The sequence below is a fragment of the Somniosus microcephalus genome, unplaced genomic scaffold, assembly GCF_052327205.1.
Source record: "Somniosus microcephalus isolate GS21.2 unplaced genomic scaffold, FLI_Smic_1.0 scaffold657, whole genome shotgun sequence".
Classification (NCBI taxonomy): Eukaryota; Metazoa; Chordata; class Chondrichthyes; order Squaliformes; family Somniosidae; genus Somniosus; species Somniosus microcephalus.
In genome coordinates this window covers 74,074-93,036 of record NW_028225844.1, presented here as the reverse complement: position 1 = coordinate 93,036, position 18,963 = coordinate 74,074, and positions in this window count along the sequence as shown.

Here is an 18,963-nt window from a genome sequence, read left to right as displayed (position 1 = left end):
AGAGAGAAAGAGAAAGCTTGCGAGAGAGAGACAGAGAAAGCTGGCGAGAGAGAGACAGAGAAAGCTGGCGAGAGAGAGACAGAGGAAGCTGGCGAGAGAGAGACAGAGAAAGCTGGCGAGAGAGAGACAGAGAAAGCTGGCGAGAGAGAAACAGAGAAAGCTGGAGAGAGAGAGAGAAAGCTGGCGAGAGAGAGACAGAGAAAGCCGGCGAGACAGAGACAGAGAAAGCCGGCGAGAGAGAGACAGAGAAAGCTGGCAAGAGAAACAGAGAAAGCTGGCAAGAGAGACAGAGAAAGCTGGCGAGAGAGAGACAGAGAAAGCTGGCGAGAGAGACAGAGAAAGCTGACGAGAGAGAGAGACAGAGAAAGCTGGCAAGAGAGACAGAGAAAGCTGGCGAGAGAGAAACAGAGAAAGCTGGAGAGAGAGAGACAGAGAAAGATGGCGAGAGAGAGACAGAGAAAGCTGGTGAGAGAGAGACAGAGAAAGCTGGAGAGAGAGAAAGCTGGCGAGAGAGAGGCAGAGAAAGCTGGCGAGAGAGCGAGACAGAGAAAGCTGGCGAGAGAGAGGCAGAGAAAGCAGGCGAGAGAGAGACAGAGAAAGCTGGCGAGAGAGAGACAGAGAAAGCTGGCGAGAGAGAGACAAAGAAAGCTGGAGAGAAAGAGACAGAGAATGCTGCTGAGAGAGACAGAGAAAGCTGCTGAGAGAGACAGAGAAAGCTGGCGAGAGAGAGACAGAGAAAGCTGGCGAGAGAGAGACAGAGAAAGTTGGCGAGAGACAGAGAAAGCTGGCGAGAGAGAGACAGAGAAAGCTGGCGAGAGAGAGAAAGGGAAAGCTGGCGAGAGAGAGACAGAGAAAGCTGGCGAGAGAGAGACAGAGAAAGCTGGCGAGAGAGAGACAGAGAAAGCTGGCAAGAGAGACAGAGAAAGCTGGCAAGAGAGTGACAGAGAAAGCTGGCGAGAGAGAGGCAGAGAAAGCTGGCGAGAGAGCGAGACAGAGAAAGCTGGCGAGAGAGAGGCAGAGAAAGCAGGCGAGAGAGAGACAGAGAAAGCTGGCGAGAGAGAGACAGAGAAAGCTGGCGAGAGAGAGACAAAGAAAGCTGGAGAGAAAGAGACAGCGAATGCTGCTGAGAGAGACAGAGAAAGCTGCTGAGAGAGACAGAGAAAGCTGGCGAGAGAGAGACAGAGAAAGCTGGCGAGAGAGAGACAGAGAAAGTTGGCGAGAGACAGAGAAAGCTTGGGCGGTGAGCAGGATGGCAGAAAAGGCCAGCAGGGAATTCCCCGAGGCGCGGATCGTGATCTCCACACTACTGCCCAGAAAGGACACCCCAGCCTATATAATCCACAACACCAACAGGGAGATCGACACGAGATGTTCTGTCCTCCCCAACGTCTCCCTGGCCCATCATCCAAACATCAACACAAGGGACCTCTATGACGAAATACATCTACTCAAACAGCGGATGTGGGTCTTCGCAAGAAACCTCATAAACACTGCCAAAAGACGCAGCCCTCCCACCCCCCCTACCATTGGGAGCCCAAACAGGACCACCAATGTCCCCCACCCCCCTTTACAAAACCGACAACAGAACCGTGCTTTTATACCTGACCCAAGACCCCCCTCTAGACCACAGACTGTAGACCAAGAACTGAGAAAGATCATGACGATGCTGAACAGCCTGATAGAAAGCCGGAGAAATTATTAATATTGTTATTTATCATTATCATTATTGTTATCTTATCAGTATTATTACTATTATTAGATAGATATATGTGCATGCCTCATGAAATTTATACTAAATCATCACTTAGCATTATAGAAAATAGTGTTTCCACACTCATCCCACAAAATAGGTCCATTTTATTTCGTTTTATTGAACTATATAAATGCGTTCTTTCCACATAAGCTGCTGGAATATCCAGGGCCTCCGCTCCTCAACTTTTGGGATGAAGAGTACAGACCCTGAATTCCTAAAAGCTATAAAAGACATTGATATAATTGTGTTAACAGAAACATGGTGCCAAAAGGACATGCCGACCCACTGTCCTCCAATGTACCATGAAATCATTGTGCCCTCAGTAAAGAACACTAAAACACGCAAGGGCAGAACCTCCGGGGGAATATTGGTGTGGTATAAGGGAGAACTGGACAAACACATCTCACCGGTAAAACAGGGGAAATCACACGTATGGCTAAAACTAGATAAAAATATAGGAATAGCAAAAAAAGATGTTTACTTATGTGCGATCTACATACCTCCAATAGATTCGCCATATTTCGAAGAGGAGTTATTTGATACTCTCCACATGGAAATCAGCCATTTCCCCAAGGAAAGGTGATAATATGTGGGGACCTAAATGCAAGGACCGGTTGTGAACCTGACTTCATAGACCCACAGGGAAACAACCATGTGTTTGGCCAGACCCCTTTAGATGTCACACCAGCCATCGCAAATCGGAACAACCTTGATCGTGAAATAAATAAAAGCGGTAGGGAGGTAGTGCAACTCTGCCGAGCCTTAGGCCTGTACATAGTTAATGGTAGGTTCAGAGGGGACTCCCTAGGGAGACTCACATACTCCTCAACTCTTGGGTCTAGTGTGGTGGACTATACAATCACTGACCTGGACCCCTGCGATATCAACTCATTCACTGTCAGGCAGCAATCCCCCCTCTCAGACCATAACCAAATAAATGTGTACCTTAAACTTTCTGCCCAAACTACAGACACAAAAAAAGAACACAGTAAGCTACATAAAATAAACCAGACATACAGATGGGCCCCAGACAGTGGAGATAAATTCATCACAGCACTAAATTCACCTGATCTCACAAGTAAAATTTCAAAATTTAAAGAAAATCTATATGAGATCACCAGAGATGGTGTAAACACGGCCATAGAGGATATAAATATGATCTTCCATGAGGCAGCTGTAAAAGCCGACCTCGTGAAACAGAAGAGGAAGCATCACAAAAGACAAAATAAAAATATGAAATGGTTTGACCACGAATGCAAAAATGCCAGAAAAGACCTGAGAAAAATATCAAACCAAAAGCATCGGCAACCAAACAACCCGGACCTACGTACTAGATACAATGAAACCCTCAAAAGATATAAACACACCATTAGGAACAAAACACAAAACTATACCCACAAAATACTCGAAGAAATTGAAAACTCCACCAATCCAAAACAATTCTGGGAAATGTGGAATAACCTGAGTACAACACAATTGCAAGCATTACCAATCCAAGATGGCGACATCTGGAGAACACATTTTGAAAACCTCTACAAAGACATCCCAAAAAACAAAACAAACACAAGTCAACATCAGGTCACAGAAAAACTCCACACATTAGAAGCAACAATTAAAGACAACCAAAACCCTCTAGACTCCCCAATCACATGGAAAGAACTGGCCACAAAAACAAAATCTCTCCACCTAAAGAAAGCCTGTGGCCCAGACAACATCAAAAATGAAATGCTAAAGTTCAGCAATATGGAGATGCAGGGTGCGATACTCAAACTATTCAACATCATATTACGCTCAGGCTGTTTTCCCGATATCTGGTGCCAAGGACTAATCTCCCCCATATATAAAAGTGGAAACAAATCAGACCCAAATAACTACCGCGGCATCTGTGTCAACAGTTGTCTAGGGAAGTTATTCTGCAGTATTCTAAATAGTAGATTACTTGATTTTCTTAACAAACAAAATATCCTCAGAAAAAACCAAATAGGCTTTCTTCCAAAACACCGCACCGCCGACCATATCTATACCCTTCACACCCTCATTGAAAAACATAAACACCAAACAAAAAATGGGAAAATATTCGCCTGTTTCATCGACTTCAAGAAAGCCTTTGACTCTATATGGCACGAAGGGCTCTATTATAAACTTCTTCAGTGTGGAATAGGGGGCAAAGTCTATGACCTTATTAAATCAATGTATCTGAAAAACAAATGCGGGGTCAAAATTGGAGACAAACGCACCGATTTCTTCACCCAGAGAAGAGGCGTCCGGCAGGGCTGCAATTTGAGCCCGACCCTGTTCAACATATACATAAATGAATTAGCAGACATGCTGGAGCAAAGCGAGTCACCAGGTCTCCGTCTCCTGGATGGAGAAGTGAAGTCCCTGTTCTATGCGGACGACCTGGTTCTGCTGTCTCCCACAGAACAGGGATTACAGCAACAACTAGACCTACTCGACAAATACTGCCAAAATTGGGCTCTAACAGTAAATCTAAAGAAAACCAACATCATGATTTTTCAGAAAAGACCCAGATGTCAGGAAAACAAATACCAGTTTACCCTCAGTGATACCACTATAGGACACACTATGAGCTACACCTACCTTGGTCTAACTATTACAGCATCAGGGAGCTTCAGCATAGCAGTGAATGCACTAAAAGAAAAAGCCCGAAGAGCCCTATATGCAATAAAAAGAAAATTCTACAACATCCAAATCCCAATCAAAATCTGGCTCAAAATTTTTGACAGCATAATCCTGCCCATTGCACTGTACGGTAGTGAAGTATGGGGCCCGCTAAATCACCAAAGCTACACTAAATGGGAAAAACACACAATAGAAGCCCTACATGCAGAATTCTGCCGAAGCATCCTTCGCACCCAAAGAAAAACGCCAACAAATGCATGCAGAGCCGAACTAGGCAGATACCCACTGATAATAAACATCCAAAAACGAGCACTAAACTTCCTAAATCACCTCAAATCTAGCTCCCCAGACACCCTTCATTTCAAAGCCTTTCAGACCCAAGAGCTAAACCCAGAAAAGAGTCCCCTGAGTCAGCTGCTACTGAAACTAAGTACTCAGCCGGACCCTGACCAGCCCCAGACCAACACAGCCGTCCAAACACCAATCCGAGTGAACCAAATCATTAAAAAATGCAAAGAAACCTACCTGGAACATTGGAACAAAATAACCGAAAGCCAAAGCAGATTAGAATGTTACCGGGCCCTAAAAAGAGAATATAAACTGGCAGACTACCTCACGACCATCAGAGACACAAAACAGAGACAGACCCTCACCAGGTACAGACTAAGCGACCACCAACTGGAAATTGAAAAAGGCAGATACAAGAAATCCTGGCAGCCTAGAGAGAATAGAATATGCGATCAATGTCTGGCTGGCGAGGTTGAAACAGAAATGCATTTCCTCCTAAAATGCGAAAAATTCAACACATCAAGAAACATATTATTCAACAAGCTAAGCCAAACAACCCCAGATTTCAAGGAATTGGATGATCTGTCAAAATTGAGATTAGTCCTAGGAGAAGGAGACAGACCATACCTTGGGGCTAAATATGTAACAACATGTCACAACCTGAGGACTGTTTAAAAGTAAGACTGTTTAAAATTAATATTGAACGTACCAAATGAAGTAGAAAGACTGTTTAAAATTAATATTGTTTAAAAGTAATATTGTATATACCCAACAAATGTCAAATCGATTGACACCTACAGAATGTTGGAAAACTGTACCTTTTTGCAATGTAAGCTTTGGCAATATGGTTCTCTGTAAACTTTCATGCCAATAAAGCATTTGAACTGAACTGAACTGAACTGAAAGCTGGCGAGAGAGAGACAGAGAAAGCTGGCGAGAGAGAGAAAGGGAAAGCTGGCGAGAGAGAGACAGAGAAAGCTGGCGAGAGAGAGACAGAGAAAGCTGGCGAGATAGAGACAGAGAAAGCTGGCAAGAGAGACAGAGAAAGGTGGCGAGAGAGAGGCAGAGAGAGCTGGCGAGAGAGACAGAGAAAGCTGGCGAGAAAGAGACAGAGAATGCTGCTGAGAGAGACAGAGAAAGCTGCTGAGAGAGACAGAGAAAGCTGGAGACAAACGCACCGATTTCTTCACCCAGAGAAGAGGCGTCCGGCAGGGCTGCAATTTGAGCCCGACCCTGTTCAACATATACATAAATGAATTAGCAGACATGCTGGAGCAAAGCGAGTCACCAGGTCTCCGTCTCCTGGATGGAGAAGTGAAATCCCTGTTCTATGCGGACGACCTGGTTCTGCTGTCTCCCACAGAACAGGGTTTACAGCAACAACTAGACCTACTCGACAAATACTGCCAAAATTGGGCTCTAACTGTAAATCTAAAGAAAACCAACATCATGATTTTTCAAAAAAGGCCCAGTTGTCAGGAAAGCAAATACCAGTTTACCCTCAGTGATACCACTATAGGACACACTATGAGCTACACCTACCTTGGTCTAACTATTACAGCATCAGGGAGCTTCAGCATAGCAGTGAATGCACAAAAAGAAAAAGCCCGAAGAGCCCTATATGCAATAAAAAGAAAATTCTACAACATCCAAATCCCAATCAAAATCTGGCTCAAAATATTTGACAGCATAATCCTGCCCTTTGCGCTGTACGGTTGTGAAGTATGGGGCCCGCTAAATCACCAAAGCTACACTAAATGGGAAAAACACACAATAGAAGCCCTACATGCAGAATTCTGCCGAAGCATCCTTCGCACCCAAAGAAAAACGCCAACAAATGCATGCAGAGCCGAACTAGGCAGATACCCACTGATAATAAACATCCAAAAACGAGCACTAAACTTCCTAAATCACCTCAAATCTAGCTCCCCAGACACACTTCATTTCAAAGCCTTTCAGACCCAAGAGCTAAACCCAGAATAGAGTCCCCTGAGTCAGCTGCAACTGAAAATAAGTTCTCAGCCGGACCCTGACCAGCCCCAGACCAACACAGCCGTCCAAACACCAATCCGAGTGAACCAAATCATTAAACAATGCAAAGAAACCTACCTGGAACATTGGAACAAAATAACCGAAAGCCAAAGCAGATTAGAATGTTACCAGGCCCTCAAAAGAGAATATAAACTGGCAGACTACCTCACGACCATCAGAGACACAAAACAGAGACAGACCCTCACCAGGTACAGACTAAGCGACCACCAACTGGAAATTGAAAAAGGCAGATACAAGAAATCCTGGCAGCCTAGAGAGAATAGAATATGCGATCAATGTCTGGCCGGCGAGGTTGAAACAGAAATGCATTTCCTCCTAAAATGCGAAAAATTCAACACATCAAGAAACATATTATTCAACAAGCTAAGCCAAACAACCCCAGATTTCAAGGAATTGGATGACCTGTCAAAATTGAGATTAGTCCTGGGAGAAGGAGACAGACCATACCTTGGGACCAAATATGTAACAACATGTCACAACCTGAGGACTGTTTAAAAGTAAGACTGTTTAAAATTAATATTGAACGTACCAAATGAAGTGGAAAGACTGTTTAAAATTAATATTGTTTAAAAGTAATATTGTATGTACCCAACAAATGTCAAATCGATTGACACCTGCAGAATGTTGGAAAACTGTACCTTTTTGCTATGTAAGCTTTGGCAATATGGTTCTCTGTAAACTTTTATGCCAATAAAGCATTTGAATTGGAATTGGAATTGGACAGGCCGGGAGAGGGAGAGAGAGACAGGCCGGGAGAGAGAGAGAGACAGGCCGGGAGAGGGAGAGAGAGACAGGCCGGGAGAGGGAGAGAGAGACAGGCCGGGAGACAACTCGATTGTGAAATAAATAAAAGCGGTAGGGAGGTAGTGCAACTCTGCCGAGCCTTAGGCCTGTACATAGTTAACGGTAGGTTCAGAGGGGACTCCTTAGGGAGACTCACATATTCCTCAACTCTTGGGTCTAGTGTGGTGGATTATACAATCACTGACCTGGACCCTTGCGATATCAACGCATTCACTGTCAGGCAGCAATCCCCCCTCTCAGACCATAACCAAATAAATGTGTACCTTAAACTTTCTGCCCAAACTACAGACACAAAAAAGGAACCCAGTAAGCTACATAAAATAAACCAGACATACAGATGGGCCCCAGACAGTGGAGATAAATTCATCGCAGCACTAACTTCACCTGATCTCACAAGTAAAATTTCAAAATTTAAAGAAAATCTATATGAGATCACCAGAGATGGTGTAAACATGGCCATAGAGGATATAAATATGATCTTCCATGAGACAGCTGTAAAAGCCGACCTCGTGAAACAGAAGAGGAAGAGTCACAAAAGACAAAATAAAAATAAGAAATGGTTTGACCACGAATGCAAAAATGCCAGAAAAGACCTGAGAAAAATATCAAACCAAAAGCATCGCCAACCAAACAATCCGGACCTACGTACTAGATACAATGAAACCCTCAAAAGATATAAACACACCATTAGGAACAAAACACAAAACTATACCCACAAAATACTAGAAGAAATTGAAAACTCCACCAATCCAAAACAATTCTGGGAAATGTGGAATAACCTGAGTACAACACAATTGCAAGCATTACCAATCCAAGATGGCGACATCTGGAGTACACATTTTGAAAACCTCTACAAAGACATCCCAATAAACGAAACAAACCCAAGTCAACATCAGGTCACAGAAAAACTCCACACATTAGAAGCAACAATCAAAGACAACCAAAACCCTCTAGACTCCCCAATCACATGGAAAGAACTGGCCACAAAAACAAAATCTCTCCACCTAAAGAAAGCCTGTGGCCCAGACAACATCAAAAATGAAATGCTCAAGTTCAGCAATATGGAGATGCAGGGTGCGGTACTCAAATTATTCAACATCATATTACGTTCAGGCTGTTTCCCGATATCTGGTGCCAAGGATTAATCTCCCCCATATATAAAAGCGGAAACAAATCAGACCCAAATAACAATGCGGCATCTGTGTCAACAGTTGTCTAGGGAAGTTATTTTGCAGTATTCTAAATAGTAGATTACTTGATTTTCTTAACAAACATAATATCCTCAGAAAAAACCAAATAGGCTTTCTTCCAAAACACCGCACCGCCGACCATATCTATACCCTTCACACCCTCATTGGAAAACATATACACCAAACAAAAAATGGGAAAATATTCGCCTGTTTCATCAACTTCAAGAAAGCCTTTGACTCTATATGGCACGAAGGGCTCTATTATAAACTTCTTCAATGTGGAATAGGGGGCAAAGTCTATGACCTTATTAAATCAATGTATCTGAAAAACAAATGCGGGGTCAAAATTGGAGACAAACGCACCGATTTCTTCACCCAGAGAAGAGGCGTCCGGCAGGGCTGCAATTTGAGCCCGACCCTGTTCAACATATACATAAATGAATTAGCAGACATGCTGGAGCAAAGCGAGTCACCAGGTCTCCGTCTCCTGGATGGAGAAGTGAAATCCCTGTTCTATGCGGACGACCTGGTTCTGCTGTCTCCCACAGAACAGGGATTACAGCAACAACTAGACCTACTCGACAAATACTGCCAAAATTGGGCTCTAACAGTAAATCTAAAGAAAACCAACATCATGATTTTTCAAAAAAGGCCCAGATGTCAGGAAAACAAATACCAGTTTACCCTCAGTGATACCACTATAGGACACACTATGAGCTACACCTACCTTGGTCTAACTATTACAGCATCAGGGAGCTTCAGCAAAGCAGTGAATGCACTAAAAGAAAAAGCCCGAAGAGCCCTATATGCAATAAAAAGAAAATTCTACAACATCCAAATCCCAATCAAAATCTGGCTCAAAATATTTGACAGCATAATCCTGCCCATTGCACTGTACGGTAGTGAAGTATGGGGCCCACTAAATCACCAAAGCTACACTAAATGGGAAAAACATACAATAGAAGCCCTACATGCAGAATTCTGCCGAAGCATCCTTCGCACCCAAAGAAAAACGCCAACAAATGCATGCAGAGCCGAACTAGGCAGATACCCACTGATAATAAACATCCAAAAACGAGCACTAAACTTCCTAAATCACCTCAAATCTAGCTCCCCAGACACCCTTCATTTCAAAGCCTTTCAGACCCAAGAGCTAAACCCAGAAAAGAGTCCCCTGAGTCAGCTGCTACGGAAACTAAGTACTCAGCCGGACCCTGACCAGCCCCAGACCAACACAGCCGTCCAAACACCAATCCGAGTGAACCAAATCATTAAAAAATGCAAAGAAACCTACCTGGAACATTGGAACAAAATAATCGAAAGCCAAAGCAGATTAGAATGTTACCGGGCCCTAAAAAGAGAATATAAACTGGCAGACTACCTCACGACCATCAGAGACACAAAACAGAGACAGACCCTCACCAGGTACAGACTAAGCGACCACCAACTGGAAATTGGAAAAGGCAGATACAAGAAATCCTGGCAGCCTCGAGAGAAGAGAATATGCGATCAATGTCTGGCTGGCGAGGTTGAAACAGAAATGCATTTCCTCCTAAAATGCGAAAAATTCAACACATCAAGAAACATATTATTCAACAAGCTAAGCCAAACAACCCCAGATTTCAAGGAATTGGATCATCTGTCAAAATTGAGATTAGTCCTAGGAGAAGGAGACAGACCATACCTTGGGGCCAAATATGCAACAACATGTCACAGCATGAGGACTGTTTAAAATTAAGACTGTTTTAAATTAATATTTAACGTACCAAATGAAGTACAAAGACTGTTTAAAATTAATATTGTTTAAAAGTAATATTGTATGTACCCAACAAATGTCAAATCGATTGACACCTACAGAATGTTGGAAAACTGTACCTTTTTGCTATGTAAGCTTTGGCAATATGGTTCTCTGTAAACTTTCATGCCAATAAAGCATTTGAATTGGAATTGAATTGAGAGACAGGCCGGGAGAGAGAGAGAGAGGCAGGCCGGGAGAGGGAGAGAGAGACAGGCCGGGAGAGGGAGAGAGAGACAGGCCGGGAGAGGGAGACAGAGACAGACCGGTAGAGGGAGAGAGAGACAGGCCGGGAGAGGGAGAGAGAGACAGGCCGGGAGAGGTAGAGAGAGACAGGCCGGGAGAGGGAGAGAGAGACAGGCCGGGAGAGGTAGAGAGAGACAGGCCGGGAGAGGGAGAGAGAGACAGGGCGGGAGAGAGAGAGAGACCCGAGCCCTTTAGATGTCACACCAGCCATCGCAAATCGGAACAACCTTGATCGTGAAATAAATAAAAGCGGTAGGGAGGTAGTGCAACTCTGCCGAGCCTTAGGCCTGTACATAGTTAATGGTAGGTTCAGAGGGGACTCCCTAGGGAGACTCACATACTCCTCAACTCTTGGGTCTAGTGTGGTGGACTATACAATCACTGACCTGGACCCCTGCGATATCAACGCATTCACTGTCAGGCAGCAATCCCCCCTCTCAGACCATAACCAAATAAATGTGTACCTTAAACTTTCTGCCCAAACTACAGACACAAAAAAGGAACACAGTAAGCTACATAAAATAAACCAGACATACAGATGGGCCCCAGACAGTGGAGATAAATTCATCACAGCACTAAATTCACCTGATCTCACAAGTAAAATTTCAAAATTAAAAAAAAATCTATATGAGATCACCAGAGATGGTGTAAACACGGCCATAGAGGATATAAACATGATCTTCCATGAGGCAGCTGTAAAAGCCGACCTCGTGAAACAGAAGAGGAAGCATCAAAAAAGACAAAATAAAAATATGAAATGGTTTGACCACGAATGCAAAAATGCCAGAAAAGACCTGAGAAAAATATCAAACCAAAAGCATCGGCAACCAAACAATCCGGACCTACGTACTAGATACAATGAAACCCTCAAAAGATATAAACACACCATTAGGAACAAAACACAAAACTATACCCACAAAATACTCGAAGAAATTGAAAACTCCACCAATCCAAAACAATTCTGGGAAATGTGGAATAACCTGAGTACAACACAATTGCAAGCATTACCAATCCAAGATGGCGACATCTGGAGAACACATTTTGAAAACCTCTACAAAGACATCCCAAAAAACAAAACAAACCCAAGTCAACATCAGGTCACAGAAAAACTCCACACATTAGAAGCAACAATTAAAGACAACCAAAACCCTCTAGACTCCCCAATCACATGGAAAGAACTGGCCACAAAAACAAAATCTCTCCACCTAAAGAAAGCCTGTGGCCCAGACAACATCAAAAATGAAATGCTAAAGTTCAGTAATATGGAGATGCAGGGTGCGATACTCAAACTATTCAACATCATATTACGCTCAGGCTGTTTTCCCGATATCTGGTGCCAAGGACTAATCTCCCCCATATATAAAAGTGGAAACAAATCAGACCCAAATAACTACCGCGGCATCTGTGTCAACAGTTGTCTAGGGAAGTTATTCTGCAGTATTCTAAATAGTAGATTACTTGATTTTCTTAACAAACATAATATCCTCAGAAAAAACCAAATAGGCTTTCTTCCAAAACACCGCACCGCCGACCATATCTATACCCTTCACACCCTCATCGAAAAACATAAACACCAAACAAAAAATGGGAAAATATTCGCCTGTTTCATCGACTTCAAGAAAGCCTTTGACTCTATATGGCACGAAGGGCTCTATTATAAACTTCTTCAGTGTGGAATAGGGGGCAAAGTCTATGACCTTATTAAATCAATGTATCTGAAAAACAAATGCGGGGTCAAAATTGGAGACAAACGCACCGATTTCTTCACCCAGAGAAGAGGCGTCCGGCAGGGCTGCAATTTGAGCCCGACCCTGTTCAACATATACATAAATGAATTAGCAGACATGCTGGAGCAAAGCGAGTCACCAGGTCTCCGTCTCCTAGATGGAGAAGTGAAGTCCCTGTTCTATGCGGACGACCTTGTTCTGCTGTCTCCCACAGAACAGGGATTACAGCAACAACTAGGCCTACTCGACAAATACTGCCAAAATTGCGCTCTAACAGTAAATCTAAAGAAAACCAACATCATGATTTTTCAGAAAAGACCCAGATGTCAGGAAAACAAATACCAGTTTACCCTCAGTGATACCACTATAGGACACACTATGAGCTACACCTACCTTGGTCTAACTATTACAGCATCAGGGAGCTTCAGCATAGCAGTGAATGCACTAAAATAAAAAGCCCGAAGAGCACTATATGCAATAAAAAGAAAATTCTACAACATCCAAATCCCAATCAAAATCTGGCTCAAAATTTTTGACAGCATAATCCTGCCCATTGCACTGTACGGTAGTGAAGTATGGGGCCCGCTAAATCACCAAAGCTACACTAAATGGGAAAAACACACAATAGAAACCCTACATGCAGAATTCAGCCGAAGCATCCTTCGCACCCAAAGAAAAACGCCAACAAATGCATGCAGAGCCGAACTAGGCAGATACCCACTGATAATAAACATCCAAAAACGAGCACTAAACTTCCTAAATCACCTCAAATCTAGCTCCCCAGACACCCTTCATTTCAAAGCCTTTCAGACCCAAGAGCTAAACCCAGAAAAGAGTCCCCTGAGTCAGCTGCTACTGAAACTAAGTACTCAGCCGGACCCTGACCAGCCCCAGACCAACACAGCCGTCCAAACACCAATCCGAGTGAACCAAATCATTAAAAAATGCAAAGAAACCTACCTGGAACATTGGAACAAAATAACCGAAAGCCAAAGCAGATTAGAATGTTACCGGGCCCTAAAAAGAGAATATAAACTGGCAGACTACCTCACGACCATCAGAGACACAAAACAGAGACAGACCCTCACCAGGTACAGACTAAGCGACCACCAACTGGAAATTGAAAAAGGCAGATACAAGAAATCCTGGCAGCCTAGAGAGAATAGAATATGCGATCAATGTCTGGCTGGCGAGGTTGAAACAGAAATGCATTTCCTCCTAAAATGCGAAAAATTCAACACATCAAGAAACATATTATTCAACAAGCTAAGCCAAACAACCCCAGATTTCAAGGAATTGGATGATCTGTCAAAATTGAGATTAGTCCTAGGAGAAGGAGACAGACCATACCTTGGGGCTAAATATGTAACAACATGTCACAACCTGAGGACTGTTTAAAAGTAAGACTGTTTAAAATTAATATTGAACGTACCAAATGAAGTAGAAAGACTGTTTAAAATTAATATTGTTTAAAAGTAATATTGTATATACCCAACAAATGTCAAATCGATTGACACCTACAGAATGTTGGAAAACTGTACCTTTTTGCTATGTAAGCTTTGGCAATATGGTTCTCTGTAAACTTTCATGCCAATAAAGCATTTGAACTGAACTGAACTGAACTGAACTGAGAGAGACAGGCTGGGAGAGAGAGAGAGAGACAGGCCGGGAGAGAGAGAGAGAGACAGGCCGGGAGAGGGAGAGAGAGACAGGGCGGGAGAGGGAGAGAGAGAGACAGGCCGGGAGAGGGAGAGAGAGACAGGCCGGGAGAGAGAGAGAGAGACAGGCCGGGAGAGGGAGAGAGAGACAGGCCGGGAGAGGGAGAGAGAGACAGGCCGGGAGAGGGAGAGAGAGACAGGCCGGGAGAGAGAGAGAGAGACAGGCCGGGAGAGGGAGAGAGAGAGACAGGCCGGGAGAGGGAGAGAGAGAGACAGGCCGGGAGAGGGAGAGAGAGAGACAGGCCGGGAGAGAGAGAGAGAGGCAGGCCGGGAGAGGGAGAGAGAGACAGGCCGGGAGAGGGAGAGAGAGACAGGCCGGGAGAGGGAGAGAGAGACAGGCCGGGAGAGGGAGAGAGAGACAGGCCGGGAGAGGGAGAGAGAGACAGGCTGGGAGAGGTAGAGAGAGACAGGCCGGGAGAGGGAGAGAGAGACAGGCCGGGAGAGAGAGACAGGCCGGGAGAGGGAGAGAGAGGCAGGCCGGGAGAGGTAGAGAGAGACAGGCCGGGAGAGGGAGAGAGAGACAGGCTGGGAGAGGGAGAGAGAGACAGGCCGGGAGAGAGAGAGAGACAGGCCGGGAGAGAGAGAGAGAGACAGGCCGGTAGAGAGAGAGAGAGACAGGCCGGTAGAGGGAGAGAGATACAGACCGGGAGAGGGAGAGAGAGACAGGCCGGGAGAGGGAGAGAGAGACAGGCCAGGAGAGGGAGAGAGAGACAGGCCGGGAGAGGGAGAGAGAGACAGGCTGGGAGAGGGAGAGAGAGACAGGCCGGGAGAGGGAGAGAGAGACAGGCCGGGAGAGGGAGAGAGAGACAGGCCGGGAGAGGGAGAGAGAGACAGGCCGGGAGAGAGAGAGAGATAGGCCGGGAGAGGGAGAGAGAGACAGGCCGGGAGAGAGAGAGAGAGAGACAGGCTGGGAGAGGGAGAGAGAGAGACAGGCCGGGAGAGGGAGAGAGAGACAGGCCGGGAGAGAGAGAGAGAGAGAGACAGGCCGGGAGAGAGAGAGAGAGACAGGCCGGGAGAGGGAGAGAGAGACAGGCCGGGAGAGGGAGAGAGAGAGACAGGCCGGGAGAGAGAGAGAGAGAGAGGCAGGCCGGGAGAGAGAGAGAGAGACAGGCCGGCAGAGGGAGAGAGAGACAGGCCGGGAGAGGGAGAGAGAGACAGGCCGGGAGAGGGAGAGAGAGACAGGCCAGGAGAGGGAGAGAGAGACAGGCCGGGAGAGGGAGAGAGAGACAGGCCGGGAGAGGGAGAGGGAGCGAACCGGGCAGTAAATAACCTAAACAATATTTTTGATAATTTGGCAACAAGTGCAAACTTGAAAGCTCGCAAGAACAAACCCAAAACAAAAAACTATGAAAAATGGTTTGACCCAGTTTGCCATAACATGAGGAAAAAACTTAGATAAATATCAAACCAAAAACACAGACATCCAGAAAACGAGGAATTACGCCTTACTTATTGTCAGACACTAACACAATACAGGAACACACTCAGAACCAAAAAAGAGCAATATATTAAGAATACACTCAGCTCCATGGAGGAATCCATTGATTCCAATTGTTTCTGGGACAACTTGAATACACTACACAAAAAACAACACGACAAATTGGCCATTCAAAATGGGGACACATGGGTAAACCACTTTGAAAAATTATACCAGACAAACGCACTAAGACCAGAGCAACACCAAATATGCAAAAAACTGGAAAAGCTAGAAATGGCCATAAAAGATAACCAAAACCCGCTAGACTCCATAATAACAGAAAAAGAACTTTTTGAAAAACTCAAGGACCTGCGACCAGGAAAAGCTTGCGGGACAGACGGCATACTAAACGAGATGATTAAACACACAGACGACAAAATGAAACTGGCTATCCTAAAACTTTTCAACTTGGTTCTGAGTGTCGGTTATTTCCCTGATATCTGGAACAAAGGACTCATAACGCCCATATACAAAAGTGGGGACAAAATCGACCCAAACAACTATTGAGGCATCTGTGTAAACAGTAACCTGGGGAAGGTATTCTGTAGTATCATAAACAAAAGACTTATAAACTTCCTTGAGGAGCACAATGTCTTGAGTAAAAGCCAAATTGGATTCCTGCCAAACTATAGAACATCAGATCATATCTTCACCCTACAGACCCTAATTGACAAACACGTTCACCATAACAAAAGCAAAATCTACGCATGCTTTATAGATTTCCAGAAGGCTTTCGACTCCATCTGGCATGACGGTTTATTCCTGAAACTTATCGAAAGCGGGGTAGGAGGAAAAACATATGATGTAATTAAATCAATGTATACAAACAACAAATGTGCAGTTAAGATTGGAGACAAACAAACAACATACTTCCCACAGAGGCGGGGGGTGACGCAGGGCTCGCCAATCTCACCGACACTCTTTAATATTTACATAAATGAATTGGCAAAACTACTTGAACAATCCACAGCACCCGGCCTCACCCTATATGAATCCAAGGTTAAATTCCTCCTTGGGCAGCACGGTGGCATAGTGGTTAGCACTGTTGCCTCACTGCGCCAGGGACCCAGGTTCGAATCCGGCCTCGGGCGTCTGTCTGTGTGGAGTTTGAACATTCTCCCCGTGTTTGCGTGGGTTTCCTCCGGGTGCTCCGGTTTCCTCCCACAGTCCAAAGATGTGCGGGTTAGACTGATTGGCTATGATAAATTGACCCTTAGTGTTAGGGGGATTAAATACGTGGGGTTACGGGGATAGGGTGGGATATGTGTTGGTGATGAGGATCGGGTGGGATATGTCTCGGTGCAGGCTCGATGGGCCGAAATGGCCTCTATCTGCACTGTGGGGTTTCTGTGATTCTGTGATTCTATGCAGACGACCTGGTTCTGCTGTCACCAACTAAGGAGGGTCTACAGCAGAACCTGGACCTGCTGGAGTTGTACTGCCAGACTTGGGCCCTGACAATAAATCGCCAAAAAACCAAAGTCCTTGTGTTCCAGCAAAGATCCAAACATCAGGGACCCAAAACAAATTTCACACTAGGAACAACCAAAATTGAACAAACCACTAACTACACATACTTGGGCTTAAAAATCAGTTCTACGGGAAACTTCAAACTGGCTGTGAATGAACTGAAAGAGAAAGCAAAAAGGGCTTTCTATGCCATCAAAAAATCAATCCAAATAGAAATCCCAATTAGCATTTGGCTCAAAATTTTCAAATCAGTAATTGAACCAATTGCACTCTATGGCAGTGAGGTATGGGGACCGCTAACACAACAAGAATTTGCAAAATGGGACAAACACCCAATTGAGATCCTACATGCAGAATTCTGTAAAAGTATCCTCCGGACTCAAAGGAAAACAGTAAACAATGCATGCAGGGCGGAACTAGGCCAATATCCATTAATAATCACTATCCAAAAAAGAGCCACCAAATTTTGGAATCACCTACAAATGAGCAACCCCCAATGCTATCACTACGACGCCATGAAATGCCAAGAGCTGACCATAAAGAAGAATACCCTCAGTCAACTAGTCCTGGGACTCAGTGAAGTAACTACTAACAATACTAACAATAACCAGCCCCAGGACAGTGACAGGGTAACACAAAGAATTCGACCCAACACAATCGTCGCTAAGCAAAAGGAAAAATATCTGACATATTGGGCAGAAACAACAAAAACCCAAAGCAAACTCAATTGCTACTTGGCCCTAAACAGACAATACAACATAGCTGATTACCTGACCATGGTAAAGGATAACAAACTGAGAAGAACCTTGACAAGGTACAGACTTAGCGAACATAGCCTAGCGATCGAAAAAGGCAGACACAGGCAGACCAGGCTGCCAAGAGAAGACAGGATATGCTCTCACTGCAGTCAGGGAGTAGTGGAGACAGAGATGCACTTCCTCACAGCCTGTGGAAAATATCAGGGCATCAGGGAGAATTTCTACCAAAAATTCTCACAAATATGCCCTGAATTCAGAAATCTGAATGACAACCAAAAACTCCCATACCTACTGGGGGAGGAGAGAAGCTGTGTAACACTGGCGGCACACTATGTTACAGCTTGCCATGAACAGAGGGACAACCAGTAAACTTAGAAAAGAGTATATATAAATAATGCGAATGTATATTTATACACTCAGGGATATATCTGTTTCTACACTGTATGAATAGAACTGCGTTTATGTGTTCAACCATAAATGTATTTTGATGCTTTGGCAACATAAGATGTACCTTATCATGCCAATAAAGCGATTTGAATTGAATTGAATTGAATTGAATTGAGAGGGAGAGAGAGACAGGCCGGGAGAGGGAGAGAGAGACAGGCTGGGAGAGGGAGAGAGAGACAGGGCGGGAGAGGGAGAGAGAGACAGGCCGGGAGAGGGAGACAGGCCGGGAGAGGGAGAGAGAGACAGGCCGGGAGAGGGAGAGAGAGACAGGCCGGGAGAGGGAGAGAGAGACAGGCCGGGACAGGGAGAGAGACAGGCCGGGAGAGGGAGAGAGAGACAGGCCGGGAGAGGGAGAGAGAGACAGGCCGGGAGAGAGAGAGAGAGAGAGACAGGCCGGGAGAGGGAGAGAGAGACAGGCCGGGAGAGGGAGAGAGAGACTGGCCGCGAGAGGGAGAGAGAGACAGGCCGGGAGAGGGAGAGAGGCAGGCCGGGAGAGGGAGAGAGAAACAGGCCGGAAGAGGGAGAGAGACAGGCTGGGAGAGGGAGAGAGAGACAGGCCGGGAGAGGGAGAGAGAGACAGGCCGGGAGAGAGAGA